Source organism: Pseudorasbora parva, chromosome 2 (genome assembly GCF_024679245.1).
Source record: "Pseudorasbora parva isolate DD20220531a chromosome 2, ASM2467924v1, whole genome shotgun sequence".
NCBI classification, from domain to species: Eukaryota; Metazoa; Chordata; class Actinopteri; order Cypriniformes; family Gobionidae; genus Pseudorasbora; species Pseudorasbora parva.
Window position 1 is genome coordinate 48,170,665 of NC_090173.1, and position 20,946 is coordinate 48,191,610.

General features: G+C 38.6%; 1 protein-coding gene across 1 annotated transcript in view; it reads left to right on the forward strand.

Moving 5' to 3' along the window:
• The first annotated feature begins 299 nt into the window (after nucleotides 1-299).
• Nucleotides 300-20,946, forward strand: part of gcgra (glucagon receptor a) — a 108,205-nt gene continuing 87,558 nt past the window's right edge. Inside the window, exon 1 of the mRNA XM_067423025.1 lies at nucleotides 300-551. The gene's annotated coding sequence lies outside the window, so the exon portion shown is untranslated. The remainder of the gene's footprint in view (nucleotides 552-20,946) is intronic.

A 20,946-nucleotide genomic window follows, 5' to 3' on the forward strand; every position in this document is an offset into this window, starting at 1 on the left:
GTGAGATTGGTTCTAAACCATTTTTAGTGTATAGTAAATCTGTTATTAGTTGCCTACTTGGCAGAAAAAAATATAGCCTTCAAGTGCATAATACAAGATAGCCTATAAGTCAAATTCATAGCCTATCATATTTGCAGAAGTTTGACGTTATTTCTTTTTAGAATAAATTGTCTTACATTAGTCTCATTTGTATTGACTGTAATTCATGCTGTCATTTAGTTAATTGTATAATTCAGTAAGCAGTGGTCGCTGGGCTGAGTGTTGACGTCAGGCTGATGATGCAGACACACACGCTTCACTTCTGTTCGTGCGCTGGAACTCGTGTGTGTCCGTGCGCGCGGGTGTGTGTGTGTGTGTGTGTGTGTCACCACAGACCAGTCACACCAAACCTGAAGAACAGATTGATATTCTCCGAAGGATTCATTTTGCATCAGTCCATCCAGGATTGGATTACGTGTTTAATCCTGCTCTGGGATTCAGTTTTGTTCCTCTGAAGATGCCCGCTTGTGGCTTGCAGATTGGGGACTTTCGCGGAATTAAACGAGCCAAAGGTAAACACTTTTAATTTACTCCTCAACTGGGATCTTTGCGAGTAGTTTAAGTTTTACCCTGGTATAGTGACTACACAAAGTTGCATCTTTTGCTTTGTGTTTAAGAGAAAAAGGGAAGTTCAGTTAAAAGCAACTTTGATTCTGAGGATTCTTGTTATAGTCAATATGTGAATATTAGCCTAAACAATAGGCTACAACTGTTAACGTTTTATGCTGTTAAATAAGTAACACTTAAAGTAAAATCATTAGTTTAGGTTACTCTTGCGAAAGACAACTGTTAAAAAAACAAGTTGTCTGATTGCTTAACTTATTCTTATCAATGCAGGAGAATGTGATAGGAAAAAAACAGACGTTAGCCTAAACATACCCAATGAAAACGATACAATATTTCCTGAATTATGATTTTTTTTTTCTTCTTCAGTTTGTGCGTCGCATCGAACATGAAGAGTAACTTTCACACATCGATTTTGCATGTATACACCAATTAAATTCATAATTTAATTTAAAGTTTTTCATAAGAAGACATGCAGCCTACCATATTTTAGATTAAACAATATATCTTCCACAGTTTTAATTAAATTCAATTAACAGCGCGAGAGAATTGACTTGACTCTAAGCCAGTTGATGTATCTAAAATTGAGTTAGCTAGCTATTTAGTCGTATAGCCTCTATTAATAACACGTTTTGCTCATTGTAAAGCGGTAGGCTGTCTACAGAAGTGAACATGGTTCATGTTCTGTCAGTTGGTTAAGCAGTCTTTACACACCTGCAGTTAAACGCACACTATCTAAAATAGTTTTTCTCTCATATGTCTTTGATTGAAACGATTAAAAAAAGCATATTAAAGCACCCCGGCAAGCTATTTTGCATTTAAAAGACCCTCAATAGCCGTCCAAACACAACCTGTCGTCTAACAAGGCAAAATTTGGGCTGTCGGTAAATAGCCCAAGAATAGACATATTCATCTAAAACATGAGCATGTAAAAAAAAAAAATTAACCAAACAACTTGACAGAACTTTGCATGCTGACTTTGTATTTCAATAATTCATGTAAAACACCAAATTCAGTGTTATTTTGGCTATAGCCGGACTATATCAGCCAGGATTACCAGAGACGGTGAAATGATTTTTGCTTGCTGGGCCACTATTTGGCCAAAAATATATATGATTCACCTGCAGGTAATCACATCTGAGCAGCTTCTTGGTTCCACAACTGTTTTATACCACAGTTCCATTGACAAGACATTGTGTAATTTACATTTCAGACATTTTTGGCAATTTATTGGTCAACCAAAATAGTTCCACAAGAATTCAAAAGTCAAAGTTAAAGCATCAACCTTGCATGTCATCAATCAATGGACACATTCCACAAGCGTGCATCTCCCCCCCCCCCCCCCATTGTTTTCTGTTTAACCAATCGGCCACTGTTGCTCAGTGTCTGTTACTGTTGCCCAGCTACAACGTCAACAGACAACTAACTTTTTTTCTGTAAAGTGAATAGATTTAATTTTTAACTTGAGCTCAGCTAAACAGATGTAATCTCACAGCAATTCGGATGTATTTTACGAGTTGCCTAATTCATACAAATTTCTATTTGTCTAGATCCCAGTGACGGGTAGGTTTATGGCCGAGGTTAGGGGTATTTTTTTCTGATGACACTTTTTGAAAATTCATACAAATTCGTATGAATTTGCCATCTTGTAATATAAGTACAAATTGCTGTGAGATTGGGTTGTATGACATGAAACTCTAGATGGCGTAGGCTGATAAGTCCTTAATTGATCCTTAACTGACCAGTTGATTGGTTCCTGCTGTATCACACTGTAGAAAGTGAAGTTGTTGCTTTAATTAATTATTTCTACCTGAGTCTATCTTTATATTCTAACTGTGTTATTGTAACCTAATTCAATCAGGTTTATTGAACATAAAACAGGGAAATGCTGTCTTAACTTTATTGAGTTAATTCTAATTAGACCCCATTGACATGCATTATGCGAGCAACGGCTGGAGTTAAAAATCTTAATTTGTGTTCAATCAATCAACTTTATTTATATAGCGCTTTTGCAATCACGATTGTGTCAAAGCAGCTTCACAGTGTCAAACAGGACAGTATTGCAACAAAATTAGATTTGGCTGTACAGTCGTTCTGGAGAAAACAGTGATGTTATCAGCTTAATTTAATTTATCATATAACGACAATGTTGGCAGATCAGTATTATAGTTTATAGAATTAATTAAAACCTAATTCATAAATTTTATTTGTATAATTAGTTGAATAACATATTTTTAGTGTCCTCAACTGAGCAAGCCAAGCCAAAGGCGACAGTGGCAAGGAACCAAAACTCCATCAGGGCATGATGGAGAAAAATAAACCTTGGGAGAAACCAGACTCAGTCGGGGTGCCAGTTCTCCTCTGGCCTATTAACACACCGTGTCTGATTATTATTCTGGCAACCTTACAGATCAGAAATCATATTAGATCGGAATATTCAAAATTTCAGGGTATCACGCAAGAGACGGGTTTATTTAGGATGGTGCGTCGATTACACAAGAGTATGAATACATAAAAGATCGGAGTTATTGCGCCGGAGACGGGTTTTGAGCATGACGTGCCAGTGAGGCAAATTCAGAGGAGACACCAATTGACACGGTCTACTGTTCTACTGAAGAAACAAACACACCTAGATCTAGACCTAGACCTGCACTGGGGGTAAGCAGATAAACAGGGTGAACTATCCCTTTAATTGTACTATATGAACCAAAAAAAAACCCCATCAAGATAGTAGCTTACAGGTTCGAGTTCTCAATGGACTACATACGCCAGCCAAGCAACTGCCATTGAGATTAATGGGAATGCTAATGGATAGCTTTCTTCAGGTATCATATACTTCCTTGTTCAAAACCAGCCTAATTGAGTGGATAACCAGTCATGGTTGCTTCTACGTCATAGATGTGTATCTGGACTCAACATCTGCTTTGTCCTGGTACCTAAAAAAAAAATATATATATATATATATATATATATATATATATATATATATATATATATCTGTGAGGAGTGTACACATGTTTACTATGTTTGCAATGCAAACATAAAGCCATCCAGACTGTTTTAATGCTTGAGGGGACCTGAAGTGGCTGTGAAACATTTGATGCACTTAGACATTTACAGGTTTTTCTATCGGCTACAGCATTACACAGATGCTGTTACGAGGCAAGATAGCATTTCACAACAAGCAATTAAATACTAGAGAAAAAGTCTTTCGGTTCATAGGGCATAAACCTCAAGGCATGACTTGAATGATTTTCAGCAATTTACATTTTACCGTTTTTAAATTCACATGCTGGGATTGTGACAGGTTGTGACAACGATTTTGTGTTCTTTCACTCTCATTTCCTTTTCTCATTGAAAACCAGACCTCATCTCTCATGAATTTTGCTTATTATATAGACCCCCAGGACAAGCTATATCTTGCATATGCATCACTTGCTGTTGCTGAACATGAAGGCTGCATCTCCTATGTGGTCTGGTGATGACGACGTGTGTAACTGGGGACCTTTCGATTTGTTCTTAATATAAAAACCACAAGAGACAACAGCCATAAATTTCTTCACTTGCCCTGATGGCGCCATCGTTTTTCATTGGCGTAGGAGTCATTTTTTAATTTCTTGGCTTTGCCTAATTTAGTGAACAAATGATTTTTATCTAATGATGTCCAAAAAAGTTCCAAAAGCCAAACGTAAGCCCAGGGCTTCAGACTAACACATGATAGCGATGCCCTCAGTTCAACCAATTCTTACAGACAGAAGCAGGAGAGAAAACACAATTAAATAAACCCGTTGTGCACATAATTGGTTGGTGCTGCACTGTTCATTTTGGTTGCAATTTTCGTCCTACTTGGGAATGCTCAGCGTTTGGTGTTTCCCTAGGATGCCGTACAATTGAATTATTCATGCTTGTAGGTAGCGTTGCATCATGTTGTGGCACTAATGTACTAAGCCCCAGAAGTCATTCATGTCTAGCAATGCCACTGACCAAAATAAATAAATTATGAATTTCAGCAATGTAGAAAGTGTAAGCTGTTAAGTGTAAACTTAAGTATGGACTTTAGAGTTAGTGCATGGATCTGAGAGAATAATTAATTTACGGTAGCCTATTAATTTATTATATATTAATTTATTTGTTCACAGCCAGTTTGGAAGGCACCACACTGCTTGTGGGAACTTGAATAGTTAATGTTTTAATCAAATATCTGTGCCTCTATTCCTGAAGTAGAGATGCCTTAGGCTGATACATCACTCAGTGAGGTGGGAAGCATCACATTAAGTCTGATTATTGTTGTTTTTCACCTTTCTGAAGGCAGTTTTCCCATTGCTACCAGTCTACTATGCCTAATATCTAGGATATTTTTAGTTCTCCCATTTAAGGGAGCAAAGAGGATATTTTAAAATGATATTTCCCTGTCTGAATCATAGGACCAAATCAGGCAACACAGCAAAGGGGAAGATAGAAGGGAAGATTTTATCCTCTGTGCCATGCATTTTGTCCAGACACTGATCATTTTCCTATAACAGAATGTCAAACAGACAGAGGAGAGTATTCGAGGAAAAGAAAAATGAGAAACACTTTAGAATAATGGTTTGCATTAATAGGTAACAATGCATGACTAATCAGCAGTACTACATTAACACTTCAGATACTACTAGTAACTAATGTGGAAAAAAAGCTTATCTAATCATTGAGTAATATCAAATGTAGGACTACTGCGATATTTCCTTATTAGGTAACCAATAATGAATTAATGACTATTAACTAACTGACAATTTGTACATAATTACCAATCTAATTAATTATTAATCACAACATTTATTTGTCTGAGACATAATCGGTCATCTTTCTCAAAGTGGTCATAGAATGCATCACTAATTCCTCAGTCTCTCTGCAGGAACTACTTGTCACAATTCAACAGTGTGAGTGCTGTGATCACCAACAGAGGGCACTCCAACACGGACTGTCATTCTATCATATACTACATTACCCATAATCCTTTGCCTGGACTCATTAGCACTCACTGTTTACACCAAGCCTGCAGTCTCCCTCTCATTTACTGAAGCTTTCGCGCCTCAATCGCCCCCCGGTGACCAGTCCCAGTATAGCCGCCCCTCTGTGATTTCTAATGGACGCGAGGCAAACTAAATAATAAAATTACACTTCAAAAATTTTCCCCCAAAGTTAATTTATGTCACTGAAGGCAGTTATCATAACGATGATTTCATTTCAGGTGTTCGTTTTAAAAATAAGTTTAGTTTGAGTTAGTTATTTGATGCTATAAAAACGGGGGGTGTGATGTCATGATTGACAGCTGAGACTGACGGCTTCTCTGAGTGAAGTTGTCACTGAGGCACTAACGGACTTTTTTCGAAATATTTGGGAGCAGATTGGAGCTTTAGCTTTAATTTATACATTTCCATAACTGTTTATTTCACACCAACATAATTATTTGTTCTGCATCTGCGAGAGTGTGGGCGGGCTTTTGATATCGCTGCTGTACCTCCTGCTCTACTTCCTGCGCTCTACTGCGCAACTCCGGTCCCGAAATCGCTACTGTGCAGACTCGGTCCCAAGATGTCCGCGCCGTGCAAGGCCGCCTGAAAGCTTCAAATATAGCAAGCGGAAACGGATGATGTCGAGTCGTCCATATTTTTTTACGGTCTATGGTTTACACCTGTATCTCATCACCTCTGGCTATATACTTTGTTCACTCTATAGCTGTGTTTCATTTTGGAAGGCTGCGTCCTCCGGAGGTCGCGTTCAAATGCTGCATGAGTCATAAGGCTGTCTCATTTCAAAAAAGTGAGTAGGACACTCCAAATGCGACCTTCGAATGCACCCTTCTTTCACATGAATTTGGTTTGCGTGTGAGGTTTAGCCTTTGCTGCTGCAGATAACCCACAATTCTTTGCGTCGCCGTTAACAACAGTCATATTTTTTTAATATTATATGAAAAAATTGCAGCACTGCCAGATATAAATGCAAGTGTTGATGTTGTGTCTAAATGTAATTAGTTTTAAGCTTGTTTTTTTAAGCTTTATTACGCTACCTGAAACAGATAGTTGTGGTAAACAGGAGTTAGTGCTTTTTAGTTTTAACGTTTAGAACAGTACATTGCTGTCAAGACAAGAGACATTTCATAGCCATTTTCAAGTTATGAATGTTTTATTCATATAACTGGTGTGAGAGCGCAACGAGGCTGAACGTGTTGGCATAGCAACAAAAAAAAGCTTATGTCATTCATGGCAATGTCTCCAAGCCTGTGACTGTAAACAACACCGCGTGCGGTACACAGAATAAGCCCGGTTGGCCAAACGCATGCGCAGCATTACGCATGACGCATACGCATTATATCGAGAATTTATTAAACTGGTGTAATTGTTTTATCGAGGAAAATTATTTCGCAATAATTATCGTTAACGGTTTATCGCCCAGCCTTATTTATATCACAGTTTGACTAGAGCCTTTCAGCTCGGTAAAGCCACTATCTCCTCCTAATCTCTAACCCTTTCTCATCATCATCTCCATCATGGCTTTGAAATATGGCTGCAGCATTCTGTGCAAAATTCAAAATGGGTCTGATATGTTTTGTGGTCTGCATTGACTTGTGCATGTGATCCGCTATGTCCTCTTGTGTCTCTGGACCGGAGTAGACTGTGTGTGTGCGCTGCAGCGGTGTACATGACAGTAACGTGAAACTTGACTTCATTTGCCTTAACGGAAAGCGTATTTACACTGATTTGTTCCCCATCCCTTATGTGCCATTCCATGTGAAAATGGTAAATGTGTGAACAAGTGACTGATTTCAGCCACAGCTTCAGTGTCTATTTAGCTGACGGATAGTCTCGCGTAACTAGACTTTCATACTGATGGCAGAAGGGTTATGTCTGTGGGCATGACGTCTGAGGCTGAGACGAGGGGACGGGATGCTTCAGATTCTAGAAAGCATTTGATAGGACAGAAGATGTGATGAGAAGCTGAAGTCCACGGTGATGTCATAAAAATCTGTGATCCATTTTAGCGGAAGTTCGAGACTGTGTACGTGTTGAATGCTTATAATTTGTTATTACTTACTGATTAGTTCAGCTTGTTTCTGTATTAGTTAATAGTAGTGGCTGAAGTGTTAATGTAGTACTGCATTACTTCCGGCATAGTTGACTACTAATGACGAACCATTATTCTAAAGTGTTACCGAAAAAATGCATAACGCCGTTCACTACAGATTGCACCCGATTCCGATTTGAAATAACTGTACACAATAGTTTAATCAGTATCTAATTTATCTTCATACAATTTACAGTTTGAAATGTATGCATATTTTTAGGAACACATCTACAAAAATATGTCTTGCCTGTATTTCAAGTTAATCAAATAATTTAAAAATAACATCAGGTTATTTGTGCTCGCGCCGCCGCGCTCCCTCCCAGGATTCTCTGACTTTCAAAAAAAAATCACACAAGGCTTCAAGGGCGTCGCACAGCGGAGGGGAAGCTCAGCGCCGGACGTGCACATTATATATGCCTATACGCGCAAGCTCAGTTTTGAATCTACTTCTGACAGAAGAGCTGCACGATGTGTGAATCTTGTAGCACAGGCTAAAGTCAGTACATTGGCGCTCTGTGGCGCAGCAGAATTTTGAACAACTTCCTGAGTCGCCGCGGACAGGCTCCGAATCCTGCCGCCGGTGTTCGTACACTCATTGAAAATAATGAATTTTAAAGACGTGGCGTGGTGCTGTATTTACTTTTGTATGACCTGGCAATAAATGTGTAGGCCTACATAATGTTATGCTAAACTGATTTTATTTCGGGTGCGGGTCGGGTTGGATCTCGGTTCTATTTTAAACGGGTCGGGTGCAGATTTTAATTAGTGCTCCGGGTCGGAAAATTGGTCGGATGCGGTTCAACGCACCGCGGGTATGGGCGGTGCGGATTTACAAAATCGGACCCATGCAGGACTCTGGAGTGTAGTACTGAACATCATCATGAGTCTATCATCAGCTTGTAGTGTCTGAAATCAGTTTCTTCTTTACTGATGTGGCTTGGTTCGCTTTTTTGTGTAAACTAAATGGAAAGTATAAGTAATATGCAAAAGATAAAAATGATAATAATTCATATAAATAATTTCTGTTTGCCTGAACAAAGCCTAAAAACAGAAGAGACTGCACCAAATTTAGACATGACTCTTTATTTAGTCTCAGATTTTTTAAAGCAGCACTTGGTAACTTTTGCTCTCGGGGTCCCCCTACAGTTGGGAAAAAATAATAATACAGCAGTGCGGGGCGGTACAAATAACTTCATAAAAGCGGCCCCGCGGGTTGGTGCAGCATTAACATTTCCCCTGAACACTGCAGGAGGAGTTCACATGCAGGTGTTCTTCTGGCGGCGTGTGTGAAATGTCTTCATCCCAGGTACAGTCAGTGGCATATGTTTCAGCATGTCATATGAATATAATTTCATGGGTTTTATTTTTTTCAAACGCCAAATAATCGCGATGCTCATGTTTACAAGCCAGCGTCATTATAGTAGTCTATTGGTTAGCGTTTTACAGAATCTATATGATACTTCAGTTCAATGTTTGAGTGGTAGCTCACCGTAACAAGCAGGACAGCATCGGTCGGGCACGCCTCCTTCAGCTCACGCCGACGAGCAAACGCTGCTCCAATGTTAAACCTCGTCTTGCCTTTAATCCCCTCACTTTTTCGTTTCCTCTCATTGCTTTCCTCCAACAAAACCTTTTCTTTCTTATTTGTCTGTGCTGCTTCGGACATGACTATATTATCCGACGAACAAAGGTTTTTAAGGAAGTGTGGGTGTTGGTGGAAGTGACGTATATGCCGTAAAGCAGTCGAATTTTGTAGTTCTTTTTGTTCTCGGGTTACTAGCCGATACTCGAAGTTTAAGACCCCATCAAGCTATGGCAAACGTGTCATTCAACCTATTGTAAGTCGATGTATCATCACAAGAGTCTTGAAAATATATTATGAAGGTTGAAAAGTTACCTAGTGCTGATTTAACTCATGCTCATTGGAAAACCAATCAGATTCCACCTTGCCAGTTTGAGGCAAGGAGGACCTTGGGTGGACCCCACTGATTTTAAAACAGTTTAATCACCCAATTGGATTGGGTGTAACATGGTGTTGTGAGAGGTTGTTAGCACCAGCTGTCCTATATTGGGGCTACAGTGTAGGGGTTACACAGGGGTCCACAAGTTCACCTAGAGTTTCATTACAAGTTCAGTGACGACACGTGCTGCAGCACACACACCCTGAGATAATTAAAGCCTTGTGTATCCCAGTGTTCATGCGTGGTATATGTGCGCTTACAGGTGTTCAACAAGTACAAACAGTACCTGAGAGCTGTAGGAAACAATAACCCTTCACTTACTGAATTAGCATTGACTTCTCTGTTTTTAACCAGCTCAAATTTTATTGCCGATCATTCGTGCTTTCCTTCTTGTGGTGTGTTAAACGGATCAGCTCTGAGTTTATTAAATCTGTCCAAGTACATGAAACACTGCACATGAAGCTGGATGCTGGTCAGGGCTCATTTAATAAAACGTTCTCAAACACACATGCTCTTTATCTCCCTGTGAAATCACATTACTGCTGTCATTTGTACTGTGGAGGGACAGACAGTCATGACGTTAACACAATCTGCCTCTGTCATCTGTAGCTTAATCAGTCTTAACCATGTGTGACGCGACAAGTGTCCAACAACAAGTGATTTCATCAATCCAAACAGAGAGCGAGTATGCAGTGATGATGACACTATCACAGCTTAATAGAACTTGTTTGATGTTTAATGTACAGTAATGTGGAGTTGTATTTTAGATCTAATAATAATCATAATAATGATATATGCATTTGTATTTTGTTTTATATTCCGCCTCCATTGACTTAGTGAATTTTTCCAGAACTCCATGTGAAAAATGTATGAAAATCGCTGTCTTTGTGTCAGTTTCACATAGAGATGGAGGCTCATTATGTATGTAATGGAGCGAGTTTGAAGTGCCACTATTATGCTTTTTTGTACATTACCTTTTACGTAGTGTGGAAAATAGCTGTATGGGAATACAAAATGTCTGCCAAGTTTCAAAGATCAAAGTGCAGGGAAATGGAGTTATTGTCTCCCCCACCAAAAATAACAGATTCTCAACTGCCTGAAATGAGTCATCTGTAATTCCAGGTTTACTTTATGCTTAAATCTATGTAGGTTTGTTATGCATTTGCATAATGCCAGTCTGTGGTCTTCATTTGCTGCCTGCTAACAATGCCTATTTTGACTCTTAAACACTGTAGCTGACGCCTGGAAGATTTTGGTTTTTGTTGACATGCCTAGAAAGCAAATTCACTCACAGGCTTGAATGGATACAGTAAAAGCAATGCCATAGTTACTATTGGTATCACTTTGTATCATGTGCTGAGGAAGATCTGGAGTTGAAATTCAGATATGAGATATCAGATAAGAGTAGACAAATAACAACAGACTGAGTCATCTGACCAATCAGAGCAGAGTAGAACTATAACAACAGACTGGACCATCTGACCAATCAGAGCAGAGTAGACCAATCACTGGGTCATCTGACCAATCAGAGCAGAGTAGACCAATCACAACGATAGGCTTGTTTGAGATGAGCAAAATCTGCGCAGAACCGTTCTTAGGTGATCAGTGCGAGATGCATGTCGGTTAAAAATGTGTCCGAGGGCGTTCCGCCTTGCTCTGATGTCATGCTGACGTATGTCAAAAATCTCTCGCGATGGCGAGGCGGATGTGTCGGATTCTGCAGTCGAGCGCAGTTGCTCTCCACAGACTGCGCTGACCAAAAGCATGATGGGAAACGACTTGCTGACGACACAGCTAAATGTTCATTGGTTTAAACAAACATGATGTAAGGTTCTTTTTTTAAATATTTGATTTTAAAACTGATATCATGTTTTTATGTGAATGAATTATGTGTAAATCTTCCCAAACTCTCAGAGAGTGCGATCTAATGTAATTAAAATAAAAATGCTTGATAAACAGGTATTTCGAATGGAAATAAATAACAAAAACTTTGGGTGTCTTGTTCATAATATTTATTTTCATATAAAAGCAACAGAACTTAAATGACATCCAGTTTATCAGCAACAGAGCGCACAAGTGTGAATCCCACGATATCCGCAACTCATCTCGCAGGTGTCTGATCCACTACGAGAAGAGAGAACTGTCCGGCTTGCCTGCTCTTTTTTCACTCCTCCCCTCACTGCAGCCGCCTAGTCTCGCCTTTGTTTAAGGCGAGGCAAGGCGCATCTCAAACAAGCCTAGTCTGGGTTATCTAACCAGTCAGAGTAGACCAATCACAACAAACTGAGTCATCTAATCAACCTGGGTCACATCCTGATTTCTCGCTCTAAATTCCTATGAATAAAGTCAAATATCCCCAAGAATAAAAAAAGTATAGAGCCAGCTAACAACACTATGTATGTGTTTATAAGTAGCTGATTATGACAGTATATGCTCAAATATCACCATCATTTGCATACATTTCCATAGCTAATTCTGCTCTCATGCATGCTGCAGCCTCCCTGAAAACTGATTGTGTTTTAATTGTGTCCATAAGGTAAGTTAACCATGTCATTGTAATCCTCCGCTCCTGAAATACATGTTATCAGTGGCTAGAAGCGACAGCTGCGGGCCACTATACATTTCAGTGAAATTAAATAAATGTATTCCTCGCTCTTGATCCACTGAGATACTGCTGAAATTTTGACATGTTAAAATGAAAGATATATGATGGTGGACTTGAACTTGTTACTCAAAATTGAATTAATGTTGTACTCTAAAGTCATCAATTAAAAACATTAAAAATACGATATTACCATAGAATTTCTCACAGAGAGTAACTTAATGGTTTTTATTATGAATCTAAGTTTAAGCAGCCCCACAAATGGGCATGATGGGACAAATCCTCAATTTACAGGAAGCTCAGAGAAAACGTCACAGTCCCACAGCATCACATATTGTAGACTCTACAGGAGTACACTGACAGCAGTTACTCTCTCATCTGTCCTTAGGACACATGACATCTGTCATGATTGCTGCTTACTTTTTCTAACACATTTCATTTGTAAAGAGACTTTTGTTGCATCAGTAAACACATGCTTCATGTTACAACCTAGGGGAGCTTCTGATGTAACCATAAACGAGTGAAACTTTCCTGTCATTATTACAAATCAAACCTTGACAATGTATCAGTTTTGCGAGCAATATCAAATTTGCAGTCATAATATGCAGTGATTCGGTTAATCACAACCATTATGATATCCACAACTTCATCACTGTTGCAAGTGTGATATTACTCTTATAGAGACGTTTTATCACATACCTACATGTTCTGTTCAGCAAATTAGTGCATAATCTAATTAACATCACATAACCTAATTAATATACAGGTGCTGGTCATATAATTAGAATATCATCAAAACATCAATTTATTTCACTAATTCCATTCAAAAAGTGAAACTTGTATATTATATTCGTTCATTAGACACATACTGATATATTTCAAATGTTTATTTCTTTTAATTTTGATGATAATTACTGACAACTAAGAACAATCCCAAATTCAGTATCTCAGAAAATTTGAATATTGTGAAAAGGTTCAATATTGAAGACACCTGGTGCCAGACTCTAATCAGCCTAAAAACTCACACCTGCAAAGGCCTTTAAATGGTCTTTCAGTCTAGTTCTGTAGGCTACACAATCATGGAGAAGACTGCTGATTTGACAGTTTTCCAAAACACGACCATTGACACCTTGCACAAGGAGGGAAAGACACAAAAGGTCATTGCAAAAGAGGCTGGCTGTTCACAGAGCTTTTTTGTGTCCAAGCACATTAATGGGGAGGTTAATGGAAGGAAAAGATGTGGTAGAAAAAAGTGTGCAAGCAATAGGGATAACTACACCCTGGAGAGGATTGTGAAACAAAACCCTTTCAAAAATGTAGGGGAGATTCACAAAGAGTGGACTGCAGCTGGAGTCAGTGCTTAAAGAACCACTACGCACAAATGTATGCAAGACGTGGGTTTCAGCTGTTGTATTCCTTACGTCAAGCCACTCTTGAACAACATACAGCGTCTCGCCTCGGCTAAAGACAAAAGGACTGGACTGCTGCTGAGTGGTCCAAAGTTATGTTCTCTGAAGAAAGAAAATGTTGCATTTCCTTTGGAAATCAGGGTTCCAGAGTCTGGAGGAAGAGAGGAGAGGCACACAAGCCACGTTGCTTGAGGTCCAGTGTAAAGTTTCCACAGTCAGTGATGGTTTGGGGTGCAATTACATCTGCTGGTGTTGGTCCCCTGTGTTTTCTGAGGTCCAAGGTCAATGCAGCCGTATACCAGGAAGTTTTAGAGCACTTTATAGAGATGTAGATTTAATTTTCCAACAGGGCTTGGCACCTAGACATGAATGCTGTTCTTAATTGGCCAGCAAACCCTCCTGACCTTAACCACATAGGAAATCTATGGGATATTGTGAAAAGGAAGATGTGATATGCCAGACCCAACAATGCAGAAGAGCTGAAGGTCACTATCAGAGCAACCTGGGCTCTCATAACACCTGAGTTATGTGCCACAGACTGATCGACTCCATGCCACGCCGCATTGGTGCAGTAATTCAGGCAAAAGGAGCCCCAACTAAGTATTGAGTGCTGTACATATTCATACTTTTCATGTTCATACTTTTCACGTTCATACTTTTCACGTTCATACTTTTCAGTTGGACAAGATTTCTAAAAATCCTTTCTTTGTACTGGTCTTAAGTAAGATTAAAATTTTCTGAGAAACTGAATTTGGGATTTTCCTTAGGTGTCAGTTATAATCATCAAAGAAATAAACATTTGAAATATATCAGTCACTGTGTGAAATGAATGAATACAATATACAAGTTTCAAGTTTTATTGGAATTAGTGAAATAAATCAACTTGATTATCAACTTATGACTGAGAAATTAGGCTGTTTCAAAAGCCAATCTCACAAGGAGTGAATGACGTGACTGCATGTCTCAGAACTCTTTTGACACTTAGGCCTTATGGTGTGTGCACACCAAACAAAAATGTATTATTTGTGCAAGTAGATTTCACAGTCTACTCCATAAAGTGCACCTGGATGCCAGCCGCTTCCTGCTCTACTTGAGGATGACGGGTGCCTAATTTGATAACCTGTCAAACCAGACGTGTCAATAAGCCTTTCACTGATTGGCTTGCATGACAACGCGTTGTGCAAATTTTACTCTTGCACGATTGAGGTAAATATCACTTGTTTGTGGCAAACGCGCCATCCACTTCGTGTCATTTGCCTATCGCAATTGCATTTTTCTAACAGCCACTGCAGTAACTCAATTACTTTACCAATTGTCCATTCATAGTCATATGAGTGCAGTCTTATATAGTCTTTGCTGGGGCTGACAGACTGTAAATATCCTTAGTACTGAAGGCATATTTATAAAAAAAATATAGATTTGTTTTATATTTTCATAGTTGTTGCAACAGTTTTAAAGGAATTTTTTTAAACTTTCACAACAAAAAAAAAAAACATGCCTGGTCTCATATTAACATTTACAGGAACAAGCAGCGTACATTTGCCTAGATTCTGAAATGTATTGACAAACTCTAAAACATTAACAACATTATTGCATATTTTCTTTTATTTAGAAATATTCAATATTTACTACTCCTTTATATCAAAAATATGTTTACAGTATTTTTTAACGTAAACAACAAAAACCTAACAGCCAAACAAATGTAAAATGACAATAATTTCAGTTACAATTCATGATTATATAGTTATTTTGCAGCCACTAATCGTACTCCCGCTTCTAAACCTAACTGCACAGTAACCATACATAACCAGACAGTATAAAGAAAAACTTCGACAGGCACGTGTAATTGAATTTAAATCAGAAAAAGCAGTACCAAAGTAGTCCTAAAAATAGTTTTATACAGAGTAAAATGAGTTTTGATAATAGGTGAAAATCTGAAGGCATACACAGGGCCGTGCACAGGGGGGTGGCCCGGTGGCTAGAGCCACTGCCCCTTTGCCCTCTTCGGCTAAAGTGCCCCTCTTGTATGGGGTTACTATTCTGACACAATTCTGCGTGCGCAAGATCATATTTTGAGCGCGCAAAAGGTCATTTCGCGCGCGCGTGAACTGAGTTTTGTGGAGAAATGTTCGTCTCGCAAATGAGAGTATTTTGAGTTAACGAAAATCAATTTTGCATTTAAAATAAGCTTATTTGGATGTGCGCCGACGTTATATTTCACATGTGCAACGTCTAGTTTGCTTGCGCTCGGATACCCGCACTGACTGCTCCACGGCTCACTTAGCAACACAACTCAACGTTATAATATGACATAATTCATTTCCAGCCAAATCAGGGATGAGACTGCTAAATTCTGATAGGCTGGCTTAACAACCTCTCACAAGACTCCCTGCATTACTCTACAGCGGACAAGGAAATATACATGGTGGAAATATACACGGAAAATCTAATTTGACACTGTTGTAAAGTCTTTTACATTTATTTCCAAGTTCAAATGTCTACCATTTGACAAACAACCATACATTTCCTATCTTTTCTAAATTAATATAAAAGGAAGTATACTACATGTCCATGTTTGTCATATCATATGTATATACTCAGAATGACAAATATAGGCTTACATAAGTAATTATAATCTGAAAACACTGAATGAATGAAATCCCATTGTAATTTAATACAGTTTTATCGTTGTAACAAACCAAATATATTTGTTTTATATGATTATTATCATATATTTATTATAAATATGATGTTACCTCTAAGATTGGACACTCAACTTAAGAAATTTACCAGCTGAATCTTACCCATGTCATGTCAACAAATGGAATCAGCTGTTTATTATCATGTTAAATATGCCTTTTACCCCAAATACCATAGTTTACATATTCTGTTATTAAAAAAATGTTGCGTATGATTTACATAAATCATAAACAAGACCTTTGTCTCAAAATATATTCAATAATTTTTGTGATTCTCATTTGCTACTTAAATCTCCAATAAAGAAATTAAATAGAAAAGTGATCAAAATAGCCCAGAATCAACTTTTTGTAAGAATAATTAGAAGAACATAAATTTAATTAGCACTAGCGCCTAACAAATGTATTTACAGTATGATTGTAAAAGGTTTATTATTCATTCTCTATATTAAGATGATACTCAATCCCCTTATAGTGCCCCTTTTTTGGTTTGGGCCACTGCCACTCAAAATGTCTGTGCACGGCCCTGGGCATACATCACCCAAAAAAGGCCCTGGCGCAGTCAGTGATGAAGAAATTGAGTTAAGGTTAGGTTGGTTTAGGGTTAGTTGAATAATATAGTAACTGCATGTAACAATGACACTGTAAATGTGTTACCGGTCTGCTTATTGTGTTCATTTCATATTTCTAAACACTTGTGCTGTTGTTATTGAGATGGGATATGGGTAAGGTTAGGGACAGGTTTATTGTATGTGTTGGTTTAAGCATGGTTGATGGGGAAGGGAAGAGTGTACACAATAAGTGCATCGTATCATATGATTAATTTAAAGTTAGTACATAATAGACGAGACTGTGACCGTTCTTTCGGTGGAACACAAGGTGTTTTGATGAAACCTCAAGCAGCTCTTTCTATACAACAACAGTTCATAGTAACCAAAGGCTGTCAATCTCCAATAAGGACAAAAACCTCCATTAAAGTACCATGAAAGTATGATGATTTAAGTAATTATTTAATTTTGGGTAAACTATTACTTTAAGCATGACTTCATCCTGCCATCTCATTTCTCTTTCAAATTGAAAATGCTTTAAACATTGAACATGTTGAAGCCGTGGTTTAGTAAGTGCATGTACTCTGCACTATGGCACTTTTCTGAAATGCCAAAATACTTGATAAATTGTATGCCATTGTATTTTTTTTTTTTTTTTTTTTGAATAATTGAACCCATTTTTTACGAACAGCTTGATGAATAATGGTCATTCTATCTTTGGCTTAAATTAATTACCTGTGCATTTAATTTTGTGAGAACCGGTCAATGCACTGGAGCTCTTGCACAGACTGAAGTGTTTCTGTCAGCGTGCATGGCATTTATTCAGGTAAATTGGACTTCCATGAGTGGCACTCAGCAAGAGCCTGAAAAACATCATGGTGACTTGCGTCATCGGAGTGGGCTCCTGATGTCTGTGTGTTTAGCGTGTTCTGTGTTATTGTGTAAACAAACAAAATAGCTGACCTTGATCTATGCCCTACGTTCTGACGGCTGAACCCTGATCTACTGGACTCAAACACACTCTTCCAGTATAGCAGAGGGCAGAGGTTCACATTGCACACTGACACCAAACATGAAGCCCAAGACCCTGCATTCATTCGCACAGTCAAATCAAGTGCTGTAAGTTTTCGTATGGAGATATACATAATGTTTTGCATGTGATTAGCATTTTGCCCCCCCCCTTTCTATTTTCAACCTCCACCATAATTTGGTGATTACATTAGCACATCAGTTTTCTATATAAGCTCAAGTGTGTTTTAACAAACATATTTACGCCTCATACTGAGAATTAAGATGTTTGTTTATTATGTTAATATAATCACACAGTAACAATAATCTACTTCCATGCATTTTTTGTAAAAAATTGTATTGGTCACTAACGACCCGAGGTGTGTAAGAGTGTATTTATATGCAACGGTAGTCACTGTGCAAGTAAACCTCACAGGTTTCAGCCTTTAGCCTCCTTGTTAGCGTGTCCGACTCTCATGCCGGCGGACCCGGGCAAATCCTGTTTGGAGCGGGCGGTTCGAACAGGAGGGGTTACATTGGTGCCGTGACCCATATGAGAGTGAGGTTTAAGGGGGTGAGTGTAATGGTAGTCACTGTGCAAGTAAACCTCACTTCTCTGTTCTCAAGAGATGCTCTAGCGACTGACGCTAGATTTTGCAGCCTTTAGCCTCCTTGTTAGGGTGTCCAACTCTCATGCTGGCAGACCCGGTTCGAGCAGACCCGGAGCGGGCGGTTCGAACAGGAGGGGTTACATAAATGTTTTTTAAAAACAAATAATAATTGAATCTTTAATTACTGAATAAGAGAAATTCACATTTATTCCACAAGGTGGAAATATCTTTGCAAATGCACAATGATGATGTTGTTTCACTCAAAGTTGCCGCAGGTAGAAAACAAAAGAATAGGAAGAAACATCAGCAAAACTTGAAATGGCTCAGCGATTTACTGAACGCAATCAAATATTAGTGTCACTGTCACTTGATGGTGGATCTGGAGAAAGAGCTGTCAGTGACCAAAATATTGATGATGTTGAAAATGTAAAAAGTGGTTATCTGAGTTACATTAAGATATCTAGTGGTTATCTGATAAACATTAAGATAATCCAACTAGGTGCAAATTTATTGAATTCACAATCCTATAAAAAAGATTTAAGCTTTTATTCAGGACAGAGTTTAATAAAGAGTGTTCCTTATACACACACTTTATGTTGTCCAGCCTCTCTATTGAATGCACTCAAATAGGTTAAATATTAAAAATCAACTATAAGATGCCAAACAAAATGTTAGTTTATTGCATGAGATGCAGGTTTGTGCACTAAAATGAATAAATATCACACATGAAAGGGGCACAGATTTGCTCAGTGCACACTCTAGAGCAGAACCCTGTTCTTTCACCATGATGAAAGTGTTCAGCCGTGACCTGGATCTGAAATCTGAATGCTTGTGTGGTGGCTTAGCGGATAAGTAAATGAGAGGAAAGGTTGATTTCTTTCTTTCTTTTTTTTATGTGTGCAATATGTATCTAAACTTTAATAAGATGCTATTTTAACAACTGTAGCCAACATTCAGTAAACAGCAAAACAGATTGAAACTTTTGCTAAAACCCTGCAGAAAACAAATACACCAAATACTGTACCATTATTTGTATCTGTCATACCAGTCAGGTTGGCTAACCTCTGTTTGGAAACAGCCTTCCTCTTCTGCTGTCCCCCAAAACGCATAAAGCCTTTGCCGCCATGTTGGGAAGTTTTCCATCCTGATCCTGTGGCTGTGTACTGGAATACATTTCTTGCTCCCTAAACCCCAACTGGAACCACCCTGTGATTGCATCACAGTAACCTGTGTGAGGCTTTGTCTGAGTCACAGACATGAGAAGGTGGCAAACTCCCGTCAAGCATGTCCGAGCTGCAGACTGTGGGACCCAGGGAATGAGGAGAGAAAGAGCAGCCCCCACAATCCCTGGGTCACCTTCTTGGGGTTCTTAAGTTCTTAGTACTCGTCTAAAGAGATCTACCTTTCTGCAAATTTTGGCAGAGAGGTGTGTTGGATCTGAACTCTGCAGGTAGGTGAATATCCAAGAACAGGACCGGTATCAGGGCACCCCTGATCAACATGATTTGCTGAAGTTCAAATTAAGCATCAGACTGGGGAAGAGATGTCAAGTCAAGTCAACTTTATTAATATAGTGCTTTTTACAATGCAGATTGTTTCAAAGCAGCTTCACAGTGTTAAACTGGAAAATAATGCAACATAATTTGATTCGGCTGTACAGCCTCTCTGGAGAAAACAGTGATGTTATCCAGCTAATATCGATTATCATACCATGACAATTTAGGCAGATCAGTAATTTAGTTGATGTAGTTAATTTGGTTTAGTAATTAAATTTATTTGGATATTTAATTGAAAATGTAGTGTCTCCAACGGGGCAAGCCAAAGGCGACAGTGGCAAGGAACCAAAAAAATCAGGGCATGATGGAGAAAAATAAACTTTGGGAGAAACCAGTCTCAGTCGGGGTGCCAGTTCTCCTCTGGACTATTAACACACCGTGTATTATTATTATTCTGGCAACCTTACAGGTCAGAAATCATATTAGATCTGAATATTTGAAAGATCAGAGGCATCATGCTGGAGATGGGTTTATTGAGGGTGACATGTTAATTAAACAAAGATTAAAATTAATATTCTAAAAGATTGATGTCATCACACCGGGTGACAGGTTTATTGAGGATGCCATGTTGATGAGGCAATTCCGTTGCGTTGGTCATCGTGGATGTGTTGGTCATGTCTGGGCGCAGGTGCGGCATCTGATCTGGATACGATCTGGATACGGCTCAGATCCGGCTGACTGAAGTAAATGCCGGGATAAACAGAGAGATTAAGATTAGCGTAGATGTCACTATTTTTATGATGTAACAAGTACAGGTGTTATGGGAAGTGTTCCCAGTTCTGGCTGACATACTTAATGCAGCCTAACAATCATTTAATTGATCATTTAGATGTGCTTTAAGTGACTTA